We start from the raw sequence: 18,700 nt of genomic DNA, 5'->3' as shown, positions 1-18,700 counted from the left end.
CTCCCTGGATGTGCTCAGGTACATGGTACTTTGATGTGTTTCTTCCAACATGATGTTCCTACCAAGTTACTAATAATCAAAATCACTGTATGTGCCGGGGGTGGTTGCAGCACACAGGCCATGGTTTTTCCTCAATATTTTTCCTGGGGAAGGGTTGCTTCTCAACCCTTCATGCCTATTCTTCAAGCCACATCAAGGTGATGCAAAAATATGCAATGCCATTGAGCCCAGTAATCTTGGGGTTTATATTTTTCTTAAGTGTTTTTGGTGGTTAAGCAAAAAACCAACCATAGTGGAAATGAGTTTGCTGTCTGTGCTCCTTATTTTTGAAAAGCTTCCTTGTTTCTTTCCTTTCCTACTCCAGTGAAAGAAACACTGAAACACATTTTTAAAAAAATTGAAACATGTAAAGACATCATTACTTATTTAATAGATTTTTTTGAGGACATAACAGCTTTTTAGGAAGTAGTAGGGTACTTTTTAAGATCGCTCTTTTTTACCAATATTGGCTTGCAAAACCAACTTGTGAATATTTTAATCCACTTTGAGAATCTTTGTGTGTGTGTGCAAAGCTTGGTTTTATAGCTCTCTATATCTCTCTATCACTCTATATCTCTCTATCTCTATCTGTATGTTTTTAATTTAAATTTATTGCAGATATCCAAAGAATCATGACGTTGGGTCTGCCTTTTTCTGTCAGTATACTCCTTTGAAAATTGTATTGCATAATGACTTTTTAAGCAGAACTCCTCTCAGAATTAGTGGAGTATTCTACTTAATGTCATAGGATAGTTCTATGTATTTGCATACATTAATTACATAATTGAATTGTGAATCTTAATAATTATATAATTACATGCCTTAAATGTGTAATTACATGTACTTATGATAAGTGCATGACCAAAAGCATGAAATTAGAGGGTGTAATTACAGTATATACAGTATTTGAACAAGTGTGATTTAGCTTTTTGTGTACTAAATATAACTTAAAATAAATAATGAGTTCTGCACTTTAAATAATATTATCTAAAGATTATTATGAGGAAGTCAGTAACAAAAAGTCAAAAATGATTCAATTTTTTTGTTTATGTGAAGCACATCTTGACTTTTGTCCTGCATACTCTGCCGAGACAAAACTTAATACCTGCCATAAGACATTGAACCCAAAGAGTGATCTTAAAAAAATAGTCATGCAAAATTAATAATAAATCTCTCATGATCAAATATTTTTAAAAATATGTTTCATGATTTTTTTTTTGTCTATTTGTAACATGTTCTGATGCTGAAATTCAGGGGTGTTAGGATCATAAAAAATGACAGTAGCATCAAGGTAAAATGAGTTTTCTCTTTGCAGATGAGTTGAAATTAATTGCAGATCAAATAAAGTCAGTATTTCCCACCCATATATCGTGGGTAGAGGCCAAGATAGACCACTTAAACACATCTTTCATTGCAACAAAATAAGGTGATATCTGCCCTGATGACTTAGAGATGTTGGAGGTCATGTCTGACAATTCCCTTAAGCCTCTAGTGATTATACTTTTTTTCATTTGCAGGAAATTCATAATCATTCTCTGTCTTTCCCACTTCAGATTGAGATACTGGTGGATTCACAGATTTAAGTCTCCAGAAAGTGCTTTACAGGCTGTGATTTTACCACCATGGAGCAAGTTGAAGTTCTAGAAGTTTTTTACAGGAATTTTTGTATAGGAAGCTCAGTAATAAAGTCTAGGCTTGCCACCTGTCTGATGTATTGCAAGATAGCTGACTGATTCTTAGCTTGGTTTTGCAAGTATTTTAGGATGAAGACATAGAGAAATGTAACATTCTGGGTTGTTTGTAACAAACTGGGTTGTTTTTTGGATTGATCAATATTTTTGGAACTGAAAATTTTCTGAGGAATTTGTAACAGTAAGTTTATGGGTTTTTTAAAGTGCTTTTTTCCTCCAAATACTGCTTCTCTTCTGGACTATGAACTTCCTGTTACCTTGAGCAACTTTATTTTTCAGTGTCTCAAGTTTCGATGTGCACAAAGGTATGATATGCTTTGCTGCAATGCAGGAGTGTTGTAAGGACACTGGAGATTGCATAGCTCAGTAGGAGCTGTGTGAATACCTTTTATAGGTAGGGATGAAATAGGGGAGATTGCTGAGGGTGAAACAAGTGTTCCTTCTCTTTCTTCACACAATCGGAGGTGGCTGCCGCTCCCGTATGAAGCAGTAATAGGTTGTTGTATTCTCTCTTCAGGAAGCTGCCACCAGCCTTACCTCCTGCTGTTGACCAAGAGAGGCACTCACAGCAGGGACAGACCTTCCCAGGGAGAAAGGAACATGTCTGGAGCCCCAAATGGCAAAAATCAGTTAAACGAAAAAGACCCAAATTGGTCATTTATTCACCAGGGCCATTGCTTTGCTGCAAGGAAAAGGTCACCACGAAAATGGTGCCTGCTGAGCTTTAGATCTGATATGTTCCCTCATTTCTCAGCCCTGTGTGAGTGGATCTATTTGTGTCTGCTGCCTTCTGATCGTGACAATTGTTTCTTAAGAGTTATACAACAAACTTTCTGGTTTTATCCAAACCCAAGATAATAACAACTGAGTAGCAAACAGCAGAGTCCTCCAAGTTCACCATCTTCAGAACTCCATGATGTGGTTTATGTATCATGGTGATAATGGTGATCTTAAACATCAAAATTACTACAAAACAGATTGTGCCATATTCAGAAAGGTGACTGCTTAGCTTCAAATAGAACTTCAAGTTGAAGATTCCTGAAGTTTTTTTGTCATTGTCCTGAGAACTGATGTTTGCAGAGATGTGGTCCCCTAAGTAGGAGCTGTTCTAATAGCATCTGCTATAATTCCTTGGCAACCTCAGGAAATGGTAAGCATGAGTTTTCTGAAAGAACTCATAACCTGCTTCAGCCACTATTTCTGTCTTTACTGTGCTTTAGAGGCAGGAAACAGAAGCACAGGCAGCAGGGATGTCTAAAGTATCAGAGGGAGTAAGGATATTAATTCCTTGGACTTGCTGGATTTTTCTTTTGAGAAATCTGAATTTTTCAATTTGAAAAAATGGTTTTCCTCAAATATTATAGTGAGCCCCTGGTAAAACTAGGTTTTTAAACTTTATGGAAAAGTGTTGCTGGATGAAAATTTGGAGCTTCTGTAAACACCGCTGGTCTTGTCACCACATGTGTATGTTTCAGGAGGTTTTTTGCAAGATCCATAGTCACATTTCATTTTCCTATTATCTCCACCAAGTTTCTGCTGGAACTCATTACATACATGGAAATAATATGCCTTTGCCCTGTTTAAGAGACTTTTAGTTAATCTTGCCTGTGCTTGTTTTGAGTTGGCAAAAGTAAGACCCTGTTGGGTTGGGATTTTTCTGTATAAGGAAATACAGGTTACCTGATCATCCTCATTTTTAAAAGAAAAATGTTCTGCATGGATTAATGGCCACATGTGGGAGGCTTCTGACACACTGGAAATTTTTGCAACAAGGCCTGTGCCTTGCAAAGAGATGTCAGGATTATAAAAGGAAACTATTCCATAACTTAGACTCTTCGCAGTTCCACTGATTCAATAATACACTTTACACTTTCTGGAGCTTGTTCTTTGTTCTTATTTTGTATTCTAAAAAACATTTGCATATGAATATCAGGTTGCAGTCTCATGACAAACATGCACAGAAGCTTTTTTTTCCCCCTCCTTCTGTGGTATTTTTTCCATGGTGATATTTAAATTCTATCATTATTATTCCTGTCATTCTTATGTTTACAAATAGCTGCTGAACACTTTGAAGGGAATATTCTACAGTCTCCTGGCACAGAATTTCTCTTTCTGCAGGTTCTCAGGATTGTTTATATATTTGATGGATAAAACACCCACTGAAATGTAGATGGCATAGGCTTGTAATAGGATTTCTGCTTCATTTACACTGTAACTTGGTAGGAGACCATTAAGTCCTTTCCCATCCTCAGTGAAGCTGACCTGGGACTAAGGCTACAAAATGTGAAAAATTTAATATAATAAGTAAGACATAAATGAAAATAAGAGCAATAAGACAAATAAGAAGACTGGAAAATGTACTTGCCATATGCTAAGCCTTATAAAAGGTGTTTGAGTGGATTAAGACACTTCTAATTGCTTGACACTGGAAATCTCCATCTCAGCTTTATTAAAAAAAAAGAAAAGAAGATTTGGAAATTTTTATAACAATGAATTTATGCATTAATTAGGGTGTGAACCATGTGGTCAAGTAGTTAAAGCCAAGGGCTTGGCAATAAGAAGATCAGGGTGTTCTAATGACATAGTTTGGATAATTTTCCATTATCCTTTATTATTTGTTTGTTTTACTTGCATGTATGCAGTGGATGCAATGATTTCTGCTTTCTTGAGAGAAAAATGTGAAAATCAGATTTAAACTTTGATCTGTAATTCCCCATGAAACCTTTCCAAGGAGAGCTTGTGTAAATTTTGTTAGTATTTTTCATTATCCTGTTTTGGGGCTTTTTAGCCCTCACCTACTCTGGTATTTCAATTATAAGGCACACAACAGAGACTTCTATTCTCAGCCTGTCAAACAGAGCTGATCTCTGTCTATGCACAGGAAGATATGCTCTTTGCTCTGATGGTTCTGAATTTCCCAAAGACCTGTTATTTGCACAGTTCCTTTGGAGAACCCTGCTTTCCTTGTTCATTTTAGTATGAATAACTCCACCAGTATTATTCAAGCTTTCACTGCCTTGAATTTGAAGACTACACAGTCTGTACACCCTCCCTGTCTTGGCGTGCTCTCTCAACTCTATGGATCAGTTCTTTTCCACTGTACTTGGAGGTGGGGAGAATATAAGCTCCCTATTGTCACAGCTGGTCAGAAGGTAAAAGGGAAGCAAGCATTTAGATAATGAACTTTAAGACCTCCCACAGAGTCAGAAGTTCTGTCTTCCTGGCCTGCTTACTGGATCATGAGGTCTGTGTGTACTGCTGATGGCCCTCCTGAAATGTATTAAGTTCTTATTGCTGTAGCTCCAAGAATGTTGCACATCTTCCTGTTAAGATAAAGCATAAAGTTTATTCTGATTTCTTGAGAGAAAAAATTATATTAGTGTGCATAGAAATTGTATCAATACTAACTCACTGCCTAAGGTATTGAACTTTGGTCACTTTTCACACGTTCTTTTTCAACATGTGGTGGGATTGGTGAAGAGGACTTGCCTTTTTCCTGTTTTGAGAGAAAATCCTCTCTATGGAGGCCCTTCTTCCTGGAAATCAAAACTGATAATAAATTCTGCTGTGAATTAGAGGAGAACTTTGCCTGAATTCACTGACACTTCACTTTGCTTGTTCAGGATGTGCTGATGAACACAGCAGGAGCTCTGAATCCAGGACAGCCAGAAGAAGGGGTGCAACAGACCAGAGCAATTTAAAAGTGTAAGTGCTATGCTTGACATCCAGAGTTGTGTAGGGACATTAGTTACTATTATTATCATCAAGTAATGCAGATCAAATAATAGGTCAGAAAAGCAATATGTCCACAGATACTGCACAGAGTGCCACAGTTAGCTGGCTCTGAGAACATGCAGTACTGTTCCAATTAATTGAGAGAATAGCTTGATACTTCACAGGTTGGAGCAGCCAGATCATTCTAAAACAGTGATTATCTTCCCTCCTACACAGAATGTTTAATTTCAAACTTAATTGTATCCACATTTCCGTTTCTAATTAATCCAGATACAGAAATGCTATAGTAACCGAACAGCGTGTCCTTTGAGGAAATAAAACATGGCACAATCCCGTGGCACCAGAGTAATCTGATTAAAGAGATGTTTATGTAACATCTCTTTATAAGGTCTTTATAAGTTAACTAATTTCCCATATGCTTACTTTCTTATGGTGCACTTCTAAGGAAGAGATGAGAAAATATTTATCTTACTTGTTTTATGCTTTGGGATTTCCACTGTCTCTAGTTTGCCATGAAATTTATGCAGGTGATGGAAAAGCCACTATGTAGCATACACTTTTGCACAGGGCAAGGGTGTAGTTTCTAGTAGGAAATTTCCACTACTGGTGTCTGCTCAAGGGATTAGATGCACTGATTTTCATGTAGTTAACAAGGTGCACCTGTGTCATTTGTATCCTGCAGTTCTGAGAGGTTCCCACAGATGGCCAGTATTCCCAAGGTCAGGATGACCTGTAAGAGACTGGGAATTCGTTTATCAACTGTGATTTTGTAAGTACTGATTTAAAAGGCTGTGACTGCTCCAAGGTGGTGCAAGAGTTTCTATGGATCTGAGGCACACTGAAACCCAAAGATTTATCAGAGTCCTGTATGTGACTGACCTCCACCACGGTGTGTCAATTCTGTTGGTGCTAGACAAATACATAACCCTAAAAAATTCAAAATCTGGGCAAAACATATGGTTGTTGCTCTGAATATTAATTTTCATCTGAAAGATGCAAAGAGCAAGAGGGATTACTTTGTTTCGCTCTGGTATTGTAAATGGAGGTGAACCCAATGGGAAGAAATGACGATGTCTGACTCAATTCAGAAGGCTGAATGATTTCTTTATTTTAACTATGCTAAAATACATTAATATACTATATATAAAGGAAGATACTAAAACTACATACTACTTTCTCTATCTCTATCACAACTCATGACCCTCTCTTGAGAGTGCAGACACAGCTGGATTGGATTTGCATTAGGCTCAAACAATCCTCACTAGAATCCAATCAAGCACTCACTCCAGGTAAACAATTCTCCAAACACATTCCACATAGGAAAAATAAGGAGCAGAAATAGAAATTGTTTTCTCTTTCATTTCTCTCTGTGCACCTCTATGAAAAATCCTGAGAGGGAGAGAAATGTGCTTGCCACACAAATGCACTTGTTTTGATGGACAGAAGTATAACTGTTATTTTTTGAGATGATTTAGAAGTTCTGTCAATGAAAGCCTACCAGTGTTTTCCTAGGAGGGAAATGGAAAAACTGGAATACTGATGTGTATTATTAGTAACACAAATAGGAAACAAGCTACTGTTAGATCTTTAATATGGTGTCTGGGTTGGAGTTAATCTAGTGTTTAGATTCTCATAGTGGAAGCTGAGTGTGCTGAGGAAACCTTGTTCATAAAGTGTCTCTGAGGAATTATCTTTTACCACTTGAAAAAAAAAGTAAGAAATAGATTTTGTTGGGGTTTTAGCAGCCTTTGAGAAAAGAGCTTCTATATCTCCCTTGAGAGCCTTAAGTCCTGGTGACATCCAGCTGGTAGGCTGGATGAGAGAGAACAGTGGAGGAGACTGGAAGATGCAATGGGAGATCTGCAGGCAGACCTATGATAGGAGAATTGATAAATGCAGCGAGAAATTTCATTTCATTCAGCAAAACACCTTTGGGGGGAAAGAAAGGAAAGGCTCAAGTACTTATTTAAAGTTCTGATATCGAAATTCTGGTTTTGGGGGGAAAATGCCTCCAAAAACTGGTTGGAGTTCTCAAAAACAGTCCCACAAGCTGTAAACCAGGCTTGGAGCTGTTTACTAAGAAGAGAGCACCACCTTGTGTTAGTAAGTCACTACACCTTGCCACCCTGGATGTGGACGTTATCATGTAGAGATGAACTGAAAAATAAACATGTGCACTTTCCCTCGTGTAGTCGTCTTGTGCTGTAGAAAACCAAAAAAGAAAAGGTTGGAAGTGCAGTGGTTGAGAGCTGGGTGTGAGGGTCAGCCCATGACAGAACTCTGGGCTTATACTGAGTGGAGATTCTTACACAGAATTCAGACTCTTATATGGAACTTGCATTTGTGGGATCTGAAGCTCTTCAGAAAAGCTTTTTAGTTGAATAAAATTACAGTATATGCATTACCTGGTTTGAGAGTTAACAAACTGAGTGCATATCTCTCATAAGCACTAATGAGCAGGACTACTGAGTTACAAGACTGCTGCTTGCTGCATTCACAGGCAAATATCTCCCAGGGCCCAAATGCTTTGCCATGTCTGAACCAACTCAGGCATACAGAATTTATCTCAAAGCCATCCATAGTAATTAGGATGATGATTTCTTCAGAAACACAAATACTAATTTGAGATTATTTTACCATAAATTTCTACTGAAGCTTTTTTTTTCCCTTTAGTTTCTGTTTCAGGTAGTATATGCTGGGAGAATCTCTGTCATAGATTGGCTATTTGCAGTTAATATATATTATGATGTGGGGCTTATGGCAAGTAAAACTTCTAAATATTGGATTATATGTATTCTCATAAAGGTGAGATAAATTTGAGATGTTCCTTAATGTATAAATAAGTTTTGGGTTGTGTAACTCACAATTATAATACAGTGTAGAAGGTTATTTAGTGTATACGAAAGTTTCAAATGTATCAGTAAAAATGGGTTCTACACAGTTCTACAAACATCTTCAATGATATTTGATATTAAGAAGAATAAGTAGGAGGAAATTTTGTGGCACTGATGTCAGCAGCTAAGCAGTTGGGAGCCACATCTTTTAAATATTCTTTAAAAATGAAGGGTTTGGATGTATTTGGAGGTCTTAATTTGATTGCATAATAAACTCTGTAAGCATACAACCTGGCTTTAATAATTCTAATTTATTCTTTATTACCAAAAAAGAGACCAATAACAAAATTAACCTCTGCTGACAGAGGACTAATACAGATATATTGCATATTATCTCAACCTTAGTGAACAGACTGGGGAAGAGGTCCCAGAAATATTTTGTTAAGGCACTGAGAAAAGGTGACATACATGAGAATCTAAACTTAGAAGAACTTTTTCATATGCTTGAATATGGATTCATTTCATCTTATCAATCTTCAGTTAGTCACTTTGAAGGCAGGTGGTGTTTCCACATTGTTATTCAGACTTAATTTCCTCTATAATTGTGAAGGAGACTTTTTTTTTTTTTTTTTTTTTTTTTTTTTTTTTTGTGAAGCAGAATATTCTCATAGCCAAATTGTCAGGGGCAGTTGGTTTTTCGGCGTTTTGGTGTGTCTGTGGGATGATGACTTTCAGCAACTTTATTCACAATTTACTATGTGGCCTTAATCCATAACATTCTCATTTTGTACAGATAATCTTCACTATTTTGAAGTCCTTTTACAAATGGACCTGTGTTCTGATTAGGAGCTCTTTTCAAAAGAGTTTAGCTTCAGGGAAGTGATTCTGAAGAAAAAGAACACCATATGATGGAGCCAGTGGAAAACAGAAAAAAAAAAAAATCTCAGCATTTCTAAGTTTGAATACAAATGCTTGACACTAAACAGAAATTGGTTTGTAAGTGGAAAAACAGAAAACAACAGAAAAATAGGACTTTGAAGAACTGAAAAAAGCAAAGACTTAATGTATTTGTATTAAAAATATCCCATTATCAATGAAACAAATATATTCAGTGTGAGTGAAAACCACAAATCTTCTTCCAAGAATTATGCTAAAGCTGTAGATATTTAAGCTTGAACATACTTTTTAGATACTTTAAAAGAGCAGCTAAGCTTCAAAATTAATTGTTTGATCTCAGAAGCAGAGGCATGATCTCTAACATGGTGCCCAGCAGCGAGCACTGCCTGAGTGTGGAGTCTGGAGCTGTGCGTGGTTACGCAACTCTTGCTTTGAGAATTTGCCCTGAACCATAGAAACTAACCACAGTGCTTGTCAATCCACATGTGTGTTCCCTGCTGTTCCCAGAATCCCAGCATGCGTTCCCAACATGTTTTCCCAGAATATCCCAGCTGTATACTATCAGTTCTGCTCTGAATCGTTTGTAATACATCAGATAAAGCCTGTTTTCCCACCATGGAGGCAGAGTAGATTGATGCTTTTGGTGAAAAAAGATAGGGATTGCTGCAGGTTGGAATGAGAATTCTTAGTTCTGGTGCCTGACTCAAAGCTACCATGGCTAAATCTTTAAAAGTGCGGGAAATTTAAGTGTCTTGTACTAAACATCATCTCAGACAAGCACATTTCAATTTCCTGTGAAAAGGTGTCTATTTTCAGAGAAGTAATTGAAGAAGGTACAATTGAATTGGGAACACTGGTTTAGGTCAAAGACTTATGAAGAGCCAAGGTGTAAGAAAGTATTTCAATTCCAGTATTTGAGAATAATTTCAGATCAAAATTAGTTCATTTCCATAAAAAGAGATCTGATTTTGCTTGTTTGTTTTAGTACTAGAGTACCTTTAGTGTTCTAGAATTTGATATTGCTGATGAAGAAAGATGAGAAAATGGAAGAGTAGTCTTGGTATGGATGGAATCTTTCTTATTGTCAAGAACTGTTTACAGGTTTACACTGAGTGGCATAAAAATCCCAACATAACTATGTACTGTCTAAATGTTGTTAGCATACTGAAGTAGAATTCTGTTAGTAGTGAGACTAGAAGGATTGATATAAAAAAGTGATTAGCTTTGAATACTGCAAGAGACCACTGTATGAGTGTATGTAGTAAAAAAATGCTGAACAAAGCTCTACTCCTTTGGACTTAAACCATAAAACCCTATCTTAATATATTTATGTATACGCATTGAAACCATGATATTTTTCCTCCCAAGAAACAAAATAAGTTGGTCTGTATTTCCTGAAGTTTGTAACCAGCCATTCTTTCCAGTATGAGAAATTTGAATAGCATATATGGAAAACAAACTTTTCTAATTAGAGCATTTAGATAATTTTTTAAGGGTTAAGAAGTTTATTCATTAGATCAACCTGTCTCAAGGTTTCTTTGTAAAAGGCTTTTCTGGTCTAAGTTGACCAGTATGTAGCAAAGGTGACTACAGTATTTCTGTGTCATGGAGGAGACAGAGATTCATTCTCTGTTCACAGGAGGAAGGAGCATTTTGAGTGTGCTGACTGGCAGCCTCCTTGGGGATTGCCCAGGGAGGATTTTCCCAGGGGGATTGCCCCCTGGGGATTTACCACCCTTCTTTGCTGTGGTGGAACATCTCTTTTTTCAGCAAAAAGCACTGTGAAGACCCTGCATGGAGATAAAAAAATATGTCAAGAAAAAAAGTGAAATTTAAGGGGAGAAAAGTCTTCTGACACACCTCTGCATAGAATATCTTGCAGTACTCAATTTTGTCATAAGTAAACCAGGGTAAGAAGGTAAACAATGCGTAAGGCCTTCCTTGTATAGAATTGTGTATCTGCTCTTCCATGCAAAGCAAAACAGGAAACACGGAGCTGCTTCCCAGTGGTAGCTGCCACCTTTTTACAGTTGTCCCAGCATGAGTTCATGATATTACAGTTAGGAAGATATCTGGAATTTCTGGGATTTATTTCTAATCAAAGCTGAGCACAGAGCTTAGTGAGCAAAATGAGTAAAATTATTGTCTGGTGAACAATAGAACACTTGGAAGAGCATCCCCCAGAAAGCTCATGCTGACAGAGCCCCTTGCCTGGGCTGCTCCCCCAGCTTGGCACGCTTGGCATGCAGAGCTGAGAGGCTGGATTCCCCCCTACACTGCTCCGTGGAACAGAGAGCTGCTCCTGGCATCCCCAGGCTACATTTGCCCTGCAGAGCAAGGGAGAGCTCAGCTGTGTTCTCCTCAGGTCCCTTTGCCCACACATCCCTGTGGGGAGGGAGTTGTGTGCCCCTCAGTGGCTCCTCCAGAGATGCAGAGGTTGGCTGTGACTGTAGCATGCTTGGTTTTTCCATCCTTTATCCTGTGCCCACGCTTACATTTTTGAATGAAGCTGCACAATTTTGTGCTCCTTCTGCCTTTACTCAGTCACTACTCTGGCCCTTATCTCTCTCAACTCTCAAGTTTGCATTAAGGGTGATCCCTTTGTGGCAGTTTCAGTTCTAAGGGTCAGTCATTCCACAGGTTTTATCCAACTGGCTCCTTCCCAGAAAGATGACCTTTCCCATTTTAGCAGTGTTTGTTTCTTTACCTGTTGTTGCTTTGCAATGTGGGTGCTTCATTTTAACTGCAGTTGTGTACCAGGGCTCACAGTGAGTGTCCACCTGTTAGGGAACAGCAGTACATCCACAATTTTGAGGTTATGTCAGACAAAAAATGCATAGATATTTCAGTGCTATCTAGTTAATTTGTCCTGCTAAACAAGGATCTCTTTTGAATCCCCCAGCTAATCAGAATTTCCCACTTGATTTCAGTATTCTTTCTTCTTGTTCTTGGCTACTGATTTCCTTGGCATTCTCTGCCTTTAACTTCCAGCCCTGGATCTATCCTGGCCTCATATTGTGTCCCAGAGATCAGATCTGTAGTAGATCTTTATTTCTTTCCACCAAGGTACAACAAATCCAGGTTTTATGACTTGAAGTGGTTTCTAACTTCTGAAAGTTTCTGGAGTAAACAACACCTGCTGTATTTTAAGATGCAGGGGATGGGGGTGCTTTTCTGTCTTGCCTACCATAATATTTCAAAGAACAAAACCTCTTGGGTGTGGATAAAGTGAGTGTTACTCTGTATTCCAACAGTCCAACACAAAAGCAGTTTATTAATGCTATTTACAGTATTCACAGTCTTCATGTGTTTTAGGCTCTTGCCCTGCTCTGCTTAAGGCTGCAACAGTTAAACTACCTAATGACCACTGTATTTTTAACCTTTGTAAGAATTTGAGTGTTTACCTGCAAAAATGTATCTCTATTTGGCTGTTACTTGCCTGAAAGGTGTAGATTAAGCCTTAAACATTTTCCTATTGCTCCTGTTCAAAATTTTGTGATAAATATGTTTTTTATTCATTGCTTGCCTTCACAGGTTACACACATTTTTGTATGATTTCAAGAGACACATGAGAAACAATAATTTGGAAATTCATTACAATGCCAGGGTTTATTCGCTCTCATTAAGCATTAATTGGTAGTTGATGGCTATTGCTATTTTTAACACCATTAGTTCATAGCAATGTAATTAGTGATGCTAAGTACAGGATCCACATTAATAGCATTACTAATTGTAAATCTGGAGATAGAAACACAAGATGACTGGTTAATTTCTAGGCAATATCTCATGATAATTGGTTATAGGACATTTGTGCTGAAGTAGAAAGGTAAATAATTTAAAATCTTTTCTTATAGTTTGCGCTGTACTTTGCAATACTAATACAGGCTATGTTGCCCACATTTTAGTCTAGTGAAATACAATGCCATTAGCACCTCACAGCTTCTGCAGTTATTAATTTCCATGCTTCTCAACTCTTTTATGTATATTAGCAACTGTGAATTTAAAAAGAAGCAGAAGCAATAAACCAACAACTTTATGGACGTTTTCCTGAAGAAGCTTTATTTTAACAGAGCAGTGTTGTATAAGGAGAAAAGAGAGAAGATTTTAAATAGATTTTTAACTATATAACGTTTAGAAGATAGATGCTTACCAATGCTTTTTTTGGTTTTTTGTAAATGAGATTCATATTAGCCAACAAAAAATTAGGTCTTGTTCTGGGTATTAATAATACAGTGATTGAAATATTTAAATTCTACTGATCTAGGCTTTAAGCAATTTTTGCTCTGGCAACTATGTGGTCAGTCGTTAGATGTAGAAGTTCTTGTGTGCAGATATCCAAACTGCTTCTCTGCTTCTCAGTGTCTCTGTATAGGCTCTCATGGAACCCATATCCACAGTGTAACTGGGTACCTCCTAAATATTAAAAAATAAGTAACAAATCAGCATGATCTTTTCAGCTCCCAGCAAGTAGGAGTACACATCTTGATTAGATCCTGAGTTATATAAATAGTATAAGAATTGATATTAGAGAGGGAATGGATGTGTGTGAAAGTGAGGCTGAAAAAATTAATGATGCATCTTTACAGCCTTACCGAGACCTCATTGATTTCCATGGAAACCTTTTCATTGGCTTCGGTGGGTCTCTTTGGTGTGATGCTGGAGAGGGTGGCTGGCAGACACGGAGGTGCAGGCTCTGGTCTCGGCTGCATTGTGCTCCAGCACTGCCTGCTGCTCACAGAGGCTTTGCTTTCAGCGGGCCTTCACTGCTGCCTGATCGAGGCAGGCGCTCATTTGGAGCCATTTTCTGTGGTGAGGAAATGCTGATAGAGCCTTCCTAAACCAGGGCCTCGAAGGTGGTGCCACTACTGTACATACAGACATGCTATAAGTAAACCAAGAAATTAAAAATACAGGGCAAAAGCTAAGCTGCCAACCTCTATCCAAGCAGTTTTTCCCAGAAGTGTAGTGAAAACCAAGGAGAAATACACAAACCCAGCCTCTGGAGTCTATCTTTTCTAAGATTCTTTCCCCCAGCTGAAAATAATTTGGTTTTCTGTGAATGGCAGAAATATTCTTCATTTCTGGATTCATTTCATACCTCTCCCAGACCATCTTGTCTCACCTGATTTGGCAACTTACAAAATGAAGTTCTGAGAAAAGGAGAGAAACCATTTCATGGTGATTTAGCAGCAAAATTTCTGTCTCTAGACATTAGAAAAATCATTTGCTTTCTCTGAGCAGCATTATTTTTGAAGAGAAAATTTGGAAAACAGGACTTGTAAAGTAAAGTTCTTTTGTAAGCACAGATGATAGAAAATACTTCATTAGAGTTCCTGCTGCAGAGGTGAACAGTATTGGAACTCTGGAAATCAAGTTCTTGGTGTCACTTTTCTTACTTTATCTGTTTGGTGCAATCTGCTTAACAAGTGACTCAGTTTACTGATGCCACACAGCAGGAATTATGGAAATAACACTTCCCATGTTGTTTGTTTCTGGAGTCCTTGTGTGACAGCCAACTTAGGGCAAGAAAGTATTTTTTTCCTCATTGAAATGGTTCGGCACTTGTATTCTGAGAGCCACATATTTTCAAATGTATTGCTTTATAATTCCTTTCAGACTGCAAAGCCTACAGGTACGGGAAGGAGAGCTGGTTTCCCTTTCTGATAATATCAGGATTGTAAACCTTGCTCTCACTATGATGGTGGAAATCCCTGATGACTTTGTGACCTAGAGAGACTTAGTGGAAAATATTCTTTTCTTTGTAAAACGAAGGTTTGGATCTGGATAATAGACACAGACAGGAACAAATTATCAGGGCCATTGCCACAATCCTTAATTTGTCTGAACTGATTTTCTCTGGCAGCCAGGGACTGAGGTACTTGGGAGCTGGGAAAGCCCCACAGTCTCATCTCATTGTGGATGGTGAGGAGTTTCATGTCCTGTGTGGGACTACAGCAGATTTCTCTCAGATTTGTTTGGGTTTCTAACATCTCTAGACATCAACATATGTAAGTGATAAACATAGAAAATTGTGTAATACATTTTTTTCATGTGTTTAGGATATCTGCTTTTGTATCCTAGTGCTTATTTATTTTTTTTTGTAATTTTTTTTCTTACATCTGCATTACAGGCAGTGAGACAAAAATTGAAATGGTCATCTAAATGTTTCTTTGCTGATCTCACTTTCAGTTATTGACTGATTGTGAAAATTTGCTTTGTAGACTACAATATAAATGTCTATTCTTTGTCTAATATAGACCTGTTTGGTTTTATTTGTGTGAAGGAAGGATCAGAATGGAAAGAAATCTTATTTCCATTATTAAAAAAAACAGTTTGACAAACATACTGGTGATGTTTCTTTTTCCTCTCCATTTTGCTTTTCTGCTTTCTTCCATGTTTAGCTTTGCTGGTTTTCTTAGAAGAGAAGAGTTGTCAACTGAAAGTGATGAGTTTTATTGGGTTCTAATAAATGGCTATTCAGAAAAGAAAAGCTGTACCTTATGAGTTTAATGTGTTTCTGAAAGGGGGAATTCAGATTGAACTCCTTCCTTCCATGCCACATCTTATGGGAAGGTTTGTGCATTGCTTGGGTTTGTACATGAGACAGTTATGGTGCAGCAGGGAGGCAGGAGAGTTTCTGTAGAAATCAGGTGACAGTGGAGTGGTCTGCTCACAGGTGCTGGGCCAAGGAAGTTCACCAGACCTTGCTGTGCTCCTGGGTTTAGTAAATACTGATGTGGCTGACTACAAAAATTAATGACACATCTGTAGATGGCTGGAAAACACACAGGTGTATATTTAAAGTGACCATTTTCTCTGTAGGTATGTTAGACACACATTTAATCACAGTTTTTGATTATATGACAGTTTTCCTTAAGTTGAATCATAAGTTGAATGATTATTCTAGCTTTGTTTCATAGGTAGTAGTTGCAGTCGCCAAAGATTAATTGGTTTGTGATATTTTTTTTTTTTTTGAGGAAAATAAAAGTTGCAGATCTCTCTTATTTTAATTATCATCTTCCAATTAAACAGATGCATTCAAACACGTTCCGCGTTTTTGAGGCAGATGAGGAAAACACCTGATTCGGGGCAGATCAGTGCAGGAAGCAGAGTAACTGTATTTTCTCAGGGAATTCTGCAGGTTTCAAATTAATCCAATTTCCTCCAAAACCCAAACGCTCCCGCCCGCGCTGCGCTGCGCTGCCCGGCGCGGCCGGCAGGTGGCGCTGCAAGGCCGCAGTTGGGAGCGCAGCGGTCCCGGTCCCGGTCCCGGTCCCGGTCCCGGTCCCGGTCCCGGTCCCGGTCCTTCGTTCGGGGTCCCGCAGGCTGAAACCCCGGGACCGCTGGCGGCAGGCGGGCACAGCGCTGCTCCCTGGGCTGTGCCCTCACGGACTGCTCTCCTGCTCAGTCCCTCGCCTCTGTCGGTCCCGCAGCCCCGCTCCCTCCCGGCAGCGGAGGCGCTGCGCGGGCGCGGAGCGAGGAGAGCCGGCGGCAGCGCCTCGCCCCGGCCCTCCCAGCCCCGCCGCCCGGTCACTGCTGGCCTGGAGTATTCCAAGGAAAACTAGGCTGAGGTGCATCCCTAAGTATGCAGGATAATTAAAAATTTAACGTTGTATCGGTTTCCTCTGCGGGGAAGATAGCTACCTAGAACCTGGCTCCTCCCGGTAACCCATATATTGGGTAAATCTCTCATAGTTACAACTTAATCCTCCTCAGAGGGAGCCGGAAAAACCTGGAGTGGATAAGTGAACAGCTCTGACTGACAGCATCCCACATCTGAAGCCAAGCTTGGGGGTCGGGCTGTAAGGCGTGTGGGGAGAGACTCCTCTGGAAGCTGCGCAGCTTCCTGCAGGATCCTGACCCGTGGCCGGGCTTCCCAAACACTGCCAGGGTGCAAACAGCAGCTATCGGCCTTGGGGACGCGTTCCTCAGCGCACTGATACGAGTTTCTGCATTTCAATGTTACTACACTGCAAGCCAATCTACAGAGTTTTCAGTTTCTCACAACACTTGTAGGGCAATCCGTTTACCATGTTTACCATGGGATTCTGAGTTATTTAAACTTTTAGTACAGGTTCTTAAATGAAGTCCATTACCCAATACTTATCAAGTCTCTTGGATATCCTGATGATGAATAACAAAGTTGTAAAGTGCTCTTTTTAAAAATTATTATTGTTACTAATGCCCTTAGAGGGTATTATCTTAATGAATAATTATCATTATTTTCCCATGCTTGTGCATTATATGCATTTGCTTTATGTGCCAAAAGCTAAAATAAATATTCAATTAGGAATGATATCACTTTAGCAATGTTTTCTATTTCTGAACTTCATGCCTTTTCTGCTGCAGTAACTTTGGAATCTTATAACAAGGATACCAACTTGATTCATACTCATGTAGAAGTTTCTGTGAAATATTGAGAAAACTGAACGGAAGGCTAATCCTTTGAGGAAATCTGGCTTGGTTTAAAAAAAAAACTAAAAGTCTCCCTAACCCACAGCTTGTATTTTTTGGGGGTAGGTTGTGACAGTGGATTTTTTTCTCTGTTTGTGTTTTTTTTTCTGGATGCGATATGGGACCTTCTAAACAATACTGCCTTATAAGCTTCACTATAGACAATATTGTAACAGGAGTAAAGGTAAATTTGTATTTAAAGATACATGTACAGTAGTTATTGCCATCTAGTGTTCCCATACCTTTATGGCATCAAACACAGTCACATTAAGGGAACTGTCTTGCAGCTTCCATCCACTCTTCCTTTTGCTTAAGCAATGCTGATAGCATGCTTATATTTCTTTGAGATAGAAAAATTAATTTAAACAGAACAGTACTGCATTTTTTTTCAATGAATGAGAGACTCATGGTGAACCAGTAATTTCAGACAAAAAGATCTAAGCCATTCATATGAGTATATCCTATTGAAGATAATGTGGGCAAGGATGACAGATTAACAAGTTATATGTTCGAGAACTTTTTCTGAAAATATATTATGAAAAATATATGTAATAAGTACTGATGCTTATCAAAGTAAATATTCCATAAGTGAATTAGTGAATTCTCTTAAGAGTTCCCAGGAGGGCTCTGCCATTAAATCAACTTTGAGAAGTCCAGTGAGATTAAATAGTGAATTTTTTTGGTGCACAGGAAAGAACTGTAAATGAGTTAATGAAGGACTTTTCAGTCCGCAGTTTCAGGAAGTATGCTTATGCATAAGCATATGTGTTTTAATTATGGTGTTACTGTAAGATGCTATTTATACCTCAGTAGCACTTAGCAGTGCCAGTGAAGGTTTGAGCTCTGGAGCGTGGGGTGTGAGGTGGGAATCAGGAGGCTGAGGGTGTTGCTAATGAATCTCAGTTCTTGTCTGAGCTGTCACCAGTTGCTTCTAGAGCAGGAGGGGGAAGAACATGAACACAGTGTCCTGTTACTGAGGTAGACTGGGGTAGAAAGCAATGCAGTGAGTTTTTTTTCTATGAGAAAAGATGCCTGTGTTCAGGAACCCAA

The 18,700-nt window shown here is 38.6% G+C and overlaps 1 long non-coding RNA gene across 3 annotated transcripts in view; it reads left to right on the top strand.

The window, feature by feature from the left end:
• Nucleotides 1-10,910: 10,910 nt before the first annotated feature.
• The window catches only part of LOC146766643 (uncharacterized), a 144,403-nt gene continuing 136,613 nt past the window's right edge, over nt 10,911-18,700 (top strand). For all 3 annotated transcript variants that reach the window (XR_014957222.1, XR_014957223.1, XR_014957221.1), the window contains exon 1: nt 10,911-18,700. This exon is cut by the window's right edge. This is a non-coding gene — a long non-coding RNA (uncharacterized LOC146766643).

Source organism: Lonchura striata, chromosome 9 (assembly GCF_050655825.1).
Source record: "Lonchura striata isolate lonStrDom1 chromosome 9, ASM5065582v1, whole genome shotgun sequence".
Taxonomy (NCBI): Eukaryota; Metazoa; Chordata; class Aves; order Passeriformes; family Estrildidae; genus Lonchura; species Lonchura striata.
This window is presented reverse-complemented; position numbering and strand designations above follow the sequence as displayed.